Source organism: Vigna unguiculata, chromosome 3 (assembly GCF_004118075.2).
Source record: "Vigna unguiculata cultivar IT97K-499-35 chromosome 3, ASM411807v1, whole genome shotgun sequence".
NCBI classification, from domain to species: domain Eukaryota; kingdom Viridiplantae; phylum Streptophyta; class Magnoliopsida; order Fabales; family Fabaceae; genus Vigna; species Vigna unguiculata.
This window is the reverse complement of record NC_040281.1, coordinates 49,232,579-49,240,135: the sequence shown is the minus strand read 5'-3', so window position 1 is coordinate 49,240,135 and position 7,557 is coordinate 49,232,579.

The window sequence follows — 7,557 nt, the reverse complement described above, 5'->3', positions numbered from 1 at the left end:
ATCAATATCCAGATGCTTTGTGCGTTCATGAAAAACAGGATTGGCAGCAATGTGGAGGGCGCTTTGATTATCACAACACAGGACAGGTTGCTTTGAACATGAAATTCCCAAATCAGATAATAAATAAATGAGCCATTGCAATTCACATGTGGTGGAAGCAAGTGCCCTGTATTTAGCTTCAGAAGAAGATCTGGATACTGTGTTTTGTTTCTTGGTTTTCCAAGAAACCAAAGAACTGCCAATGAAGATGCAATATCATGTAACAGACCGACGAGAATCAATGCAGGTTGCCCAATCTGCGTCGCTGAAACCTGCAATATGAACTGGTGAATCACGCCTAAACAGAAGGCCTTTGCTGGGGCTGCCTTTAAGATATTTAAGAACTCGCATGGCAGCCTGGAAGTGAGTTTGAGTAGGATTAGACATAAATTGGCTCAGTTGCTGGACAGGAAAAGTAATGTCAGGACGCGTGCTTGTAAGATAAAGCAATCTACCAATTAAACGTCGATAAGAGAGGGGATCGGACAATGGCGCACTTGAATCTTTATGAAGGCGTAATAAACAATCCATTGGTGTGGTGGATGGTTTGCATGCCAACATACCAGAATCTGATAACAATTCCAAGCAATATTTCTGTTGACAAATTGAAATGCCAGTATCTGAAACATTTACTTCTAAACCCAAGAAATATTTAAGATTTCCCAAATCCTTTATGTGAAAATTGGAATTTAGAATCTGCTTGACTGTATCTATTTCATGTAGACAATTGCCTGCCAAAACTACATCATCAACATAAATTATCAAGGCCGTGAAATTAGTTCCGTGATTTTTAATAAAGAGGCTATGATCTGCCTGGGCTTGCTGATATCCATAAGATAGAAGAAGAAGATGAAGTTTCTCATACCAACGACGACTAGCTTGCTTTAGCCCATACAAAGATTTGCGAAGTTTGCAACAATGAGAACGAGGGTAGCCCTGAATACCAGGAGGAATAGTCATATAAACATCTTCAGTCAAATCTCCGTGCAAGAATGCGTTACTGACATCTAATTGCTGCAAGTGCCAACGATTGACTGATGCTAAGGCCAAAACAACACAAATTGTAGTCATTTTTACCACGGGGGAGAAGGTCTCCATGTAATTAATCCCCTCAATTTGGGAGAACCCTTTGGCAACAAGACGTGCTTTGTAGCGCTCGATACCACCGTCAGCTTTGCGCTTGATCTTGTAGACCCATTTACATCCTATGGGTTTAACATTAGGAGGAGACACAACAATATCCCAGGTCTGATTTAGATTCAGAGCATCAATCTCAGCATTCATTGCCTCAATCCAACAAGGGTTGTGAATCGCCTCTTTGTATGTAGAAGGTTCAATTTCAGAGAAAAGAGACATGACAAATTTGTGATCAGAAGGGGAAAGCTGAGAGTAAGAAAATACCTTTTGAAGAGGATATTCACACTTTAAGGATGGTTGGTCTGACGAAGCTGTAAAGGTACTACAAATAAAGTCACGAAGCCGAGTTGATGGCTGAGAGATGCGAGTTGAACGACGTGGATTGAAAGTGGGTTGTGTGGTGGTCGTAGGCGAATTAGATGTGGGTGGTGAGGACGATGGTGAGTTGAGATGGGTGGTTGATAGTGATGGGTTAGGTGAAGGCAAGGAAGGGGACGTGTTGGGTGTTGAAGCAATGGAAGAAGGTGAGGTGTTTGGTGTTGAAGTATTGGGAGAGGGAAAGGGTAAAATGGGGTCCACATGAGTGTAAGTATTGTTGGGAAAAGGTATGGGTGGCAGTGGCGGAAGCTGTGTGTTAGGGTTAAAAGCAATATCATTGGGCTTGGGCCTTTTGAAAGGAAGATGGGTTTCATGAAATTTGACATTTCGGGACAAAAAAATTTCTCTGGAATCTAAATCTAAAATGATGTACCCTTTTGTTCCATTTTGAAAACCAAGAAAAACACCACGTCTAGAACGTGGGTCCAATTTTTGTCGGGGAATATGGGTGGAAGCATAACAAAGGGATCCAAAAACCTTGAAACTAGAAAAATCAGGTTTGTTATTGAGAAGTAATTCAAAAGGAGTTTTATTCTGTATGACAGGTGAGGGAACACGATTTATGAGAAAAATAGCATGTTTAATAGCATATGACCAAAATTTATTTGGAATTTCAGATTGAAACAAAAGAGCTCGGGCAACATTGAGAATATATTGGTGTTTGCGTTCTACTCTAGCATTTTGTTGAGGGGGTGTAAGGACAACTGGTTTGGTGAATAATCCCTTTAGAGGCATAAAAGTCCTTTAGGGAAAACTCGGGGCCATTATCAGAACGAATGAGTTTTATCTTAGAATCAAATTGTCTTTCAATTAAGGCAATAAAATTTTGAATATTACTTTGGACCTCTGATTTTGCTTTTAGTAAGACAACCCAAGTAAAACGATTGAAATCATCAACAATGGTAAGAAAATATTTGTGACCATGGATAGAAACTTGAGAGAATGGGCCCCATATATCCATATGAATAAGATCAAAAATTTTTGAGGCTCTATGAGTACTAACAGAGTATGATAATTGTTTTTGTTTAGCTAAGTGGCAAATATCACAAGGTCCATGAACATGCTTTGAGATAAAAGGATATTGATCATGTAAAACATTGAGTTTTTTGTTTGACAAATGTCCTAAACGAAAATGCCATATGTTGTTTGTGTTGATGGGAGAGACGGAAAGGTGGTTGACAGAAGGGACATAAGGTGGGAGACTTGAATTTGCTTGAGTGACTAGATGATAAAGACCTTGTTGAAGCTTAGCCAAATCAACCATCTTCATTGTGCTCAGTTCCTGTATCTGGCATAAAAGACCCGAAAAGGTTAATTTGTAATTGAGACCGGAAAGAAATTTTGAAATGGAAAAAAGATTAAAGTTAAAATCTGGAACATAAAGCACATTGTAAATTATGAAATTTGGAGCAAAACGAACCGTTCCAGCATAATGTGAAGTGATTGTGGACCCATTGGGGAGATGGATATGAATGGGTTTTATTTTGGAAAAAACTTGAAAATTTTTGAGAGAACAACTAATGTGATCAGTTGCTCCAGAGTCCACAATCCAAGATGAAGAATGATATAATGAGTTAGAAGAGAGGATATGAGATGTTTGTGATGTAACACTGCAAAAAGTAAAAGACGTGTTACCACTGGGACCAGAAAAGGTAGTTGGGCTTTTCTGAATGAGATTAGCACGAGTGGAAGAATGAGGCTCATCACTATTGACACCAATAGTGGCTTGTTGGAGTAGAGACATCAAATGCTGGTATTGGGCCTGAGTAAATTGAAGACTTGATCCATGTTGTTGCTCAAGAAGGTGGTGCGGCACAAAAGGGCGGTCATCAGTGACAGTGTTGTTAACAGAAGAAGAACCACTGTTGGGACTATAGAAACGTGGTCGACCCGGATATCGTGGATGACCGGAAGGGTATCCGTGTTTGCTATAACAAACGTCAACGGTGTGTCCTGTTCTCTTACAGTAAACACACACTTTTGAAGATTTGGCTTGCGGGGTTTGGCCACCACCGCCTCCTCTGCTTGGTCCACCACCTCCATTATTGCGAGGTGTACCATGAAAAGAACATGCATCAGTGGCATTTGCAGAAGAGGAAACAACATTATTAGCAAAATCATTGGGCGCATCGAGAGGATAAACAACAATAGCATGTTGGCGTTCATTTTGAATGACCATGGAAAATACTCTGTTAACGGAAGGTAGAGGATCCATTAATAAAATTTGGGAACGAATGACACTGAATCTGTCATCAAGGCCCTTGAGAAACCGAATGATAAAGTCCTCTTGATGGTAAACACGGGTTTGACAAGCACATGGTGGAAGAGGTCGAAAATTATCAAGCTCTTCCCAAGATGCCTTAAGAGAAGTAAAAAAATCTGTGACAGTGAGGGAGCCTTGCTTCAAGGCATAAATTTCCTCCTGGAGCTCTGCAATACGCAAAAGGTCACTTTGAGAAAACCGTTCTCGTAAGTCATTCCAGACATCAACAACATAATCTAAATAAATGATGCTTTGTGCAATCGAAGGAGAGACAGAATGGATGAGCCATGATATGAGCGGCATGTTGCAATGCTCCCATGGAGGATAGGTAGGATCATTAAGACTTGGAAGAGGAATAGACCCAATAAGGAACCCCATTTTGTTTTTGAAAGTGAGAGCCAAGCGAAAGAAACGAGACCAAGAGTGGTAGTTTCCACCGGAGAGGACAGGAGAAACTAAGACAGAGGAGAGATTCTCACTCGGGTGTATGTAGAAAGGACTTGATGGATTTTGGCTAGGGTCACTAAAATGTGGTGGATTTGAAACGTTATCACTGTGAGGGGACCCAGGTGCAGAAACAGAAGCGGCCATGGTAGCAGAAAAATGATATCAACAGAGCTCCAGGAGGGAGCTCTGATACCATAAAAGGGAAAAAGACAAAGATGTAAAGACAATATAGAAGGATGAAAAAGTCTGTATTCATTATCCCAATGTGGGCATAATATATACAACGTGGAAGCAAAGATAAAGCAAATAACAGAATATTGTTACAATCCGTAGACCATCTAGAAGCTACTGATATTTACAGTAAATATAATAGAAAAAGATGCTAAGGATATACTGAGGTGATTCAAGAAATGGATTGGGCTAAGAAAGCATTGGACTTCTTCTCTTTTATTATTGTAACAAAAACTAAGCATATATAGTTCTTAAATTAATGACACAATCCGTGTTGTTCAAAAGTTCCAAACTAAAGACTATACATTGTAACGCCCCATTTAATTTAATACAAAAAAAATTAAAGGAAACGTCACACAGAGATAAATCAACAATGCAGTCCTGGGGTTCATAACGTCACCCCTACAAAACCGGGCACACCACGATGCCAACTAAAAGTAGGATAACCGTTTACTTAAGAGTTTACAATCTAACAACTACGAATACAGGGGGCCATAGCCCTAAAGAAAACATGGAAAGAAGAAGCGTGAGATCTAGCCCAGAAGGCTAAGCTGCTGGATCACCGTTTCCCTGCTGACCACGAGAACTTCGCCCATCTGCTCCCATCAACCAAGTCGATGATCATCGCGAGAAAGAACAGCCACATACATCACAACCATGCAACAAAACGGGTAAGCTAGAGCCAATCAACATTTTCAACATGCAATCAAATATATTCTCATCATCTCATCCACATAGCAACCAAACATGTTATGACTCTTCATTCAATACACTACGACTCGACTCGACTCATCCGGATACGTATAACTCGGTCGGATTCAGCGGATGCTTGCACTTGTAGTGGATACCCCTGCTCGACCCTGAGCTGCTCGATCCTGAGCTATGTGTTACCAGTGTTACGATGAATCAAAATCTCTCCCACCACAAGGTTAGCCCTTGATGAGTTTCAGGCCTCCTGCTACTCCCACCACAAGAGTCAGTCCACTCTAAGTGAGACTAACTGGCTCCTCGGAGCGTCAGGATGCAACCTTACCTTGAATCCTTACCTAGTTATACAGATGGGGCACCACCATGAACACCCACTAGCAGGGGCCATGGAATTACGTCCCGACCACTGAAGCACGACCCCGGAGGTCTCACCTAGAGACCCCAAGGAATTACACGCTGACACAGACCAACGTTCATAAATCAGCAATAAGAGAATATTGAATTATATTTTTCAATTCCATATCAACCCTTGAAGTTTAATCCTCATATCAATCACATCTCAAATCCATACCTCCGATCATCACCACCCCCAATGAGTCTGGGGCCTAGTCTCATGTCAATATCATGTTCCTTTAATTTCAAACCACACATTCATTTCTCACGCTAAGCCTCATACCACCCATTCATCCCCAATTCATGAATTATGCCAAAAATATACTTCATGCTCCATTACATACATGTTCATCATCATACAATCATACTCAACCAACATGGATCACTCGGGAAGCATTAAACATCCAAATCACAGCACTGTCTCGCCCAGCATCTCGCTCAGGCTGAGGGGTGTCGCTCAGGCGAGACGTGCTCGCTCAGGCGAGCCTCCCCCCTCGCCTAGGCGAGAGCGCCAAAAACAAGGGCATGGGCAACACGGGATCTCGCTTAAGCGAGATCCCTCTCGCTTGGGCGAGTTGCCTGCTCGCTCAAAAATTGAGCGAGCCGCCTGGGCGACTTTTCGCGCAAAAAACTTAGGTGAGCTCCCTGTTTCATCCCGCCTAGGCGAGATGGACTCGCTTGGGCGAGATTAACAGGTCTCGCCACTGTTCTTCGCTGTACCGCCATGTTTTCCGGCCAAACAACACATACAAAGCGTTTCACACATCAAAACGACAGATTCCAACCATACAATGTAACAACCAACACAAAAACAGTTCTAAAGGAGTCGAAACTAGAACCCTAACTTCCCGTACCTGGAATAAGCTAGTAAACGACCCAACACGCCCCCAACACCGAACGCACGAGCACAGCAGCTCAAGGAGCGAATGACAGAACTGAAAAGGTAGCGAAACAGAAGCACGATATGGGTTACTTGGGACCCTAGCTGTGAAATGAACGAAAGGAACAATGGAGACGGAAAAAGGCTAGCACAGTACTTACATGGAGTAGAGCACCACTTCGAGCTAGTTTGAAGGTGGCGAAAGACCTAACCCTAGCAGAGCTCTTTGTGTAAGGGAGGAAGGGTTGACGGCTGCTGCGTTTCTGGGAGAATGAAAGTGAGAGTGGGATTAGGGCAGACCTTAGGACCTTATACGTTGGGCCGGCCTTAGGCCCACTAACTTTAGGGCAGAAAAGTTAACATATTTTAAATGGGCCTTACATACATCATGTGATACATTAATTAAAGACAAAACTACCCCTCTAAGTAACTATTTTAGGGATTTCTATTCGTATCTTGGGCCATTTGTATAACTTAGCATTCAATGTTATTGGAGAAATTACAATGGCATCCCTTATCTCCTTGGTTTATAAGTGGTCACTGTAGATTTGAGTCATAGATGAGAATCCTTTTATTTTAAGGAACATTGACCAAGTGTGCTCCTACAAGTGACTCTTAATGATCCACATGTCTTTTTCACATAACCCTCTTTGCAGTAAATGACATTTTTATGCTTTAGTTAGTGGAAAAGAGATTTTACTAATCCACTCTCTTCCAACCCGTGGGAGTTTGGCACACCAAACATTTATTCTTTTTCTCTGTTGTGTTTTTAAAATATGATCATTAATTTTAAAATTTTAAAATATAATAAAATTATGTTTAAAATATCAAAACAGTGTGTGTTTAACGTTCATCAGACCGACAATTCATAAAAGAAATCGGTAGATTTATCTCACTTATAATCCTTTCACCATTTTCACTCTCGATATCCAATATTCCTTAATTACTTGTGAGGGCCCTCTTGAAGATTCTCACCACTCAAATACGGTTGTGAATTATTCTATTATTATGTTGAGAACATGATTTGAAACTTCTAACATCAAACTAAGCACACGCATTGGCTTAACTAGGTGGGGACCTG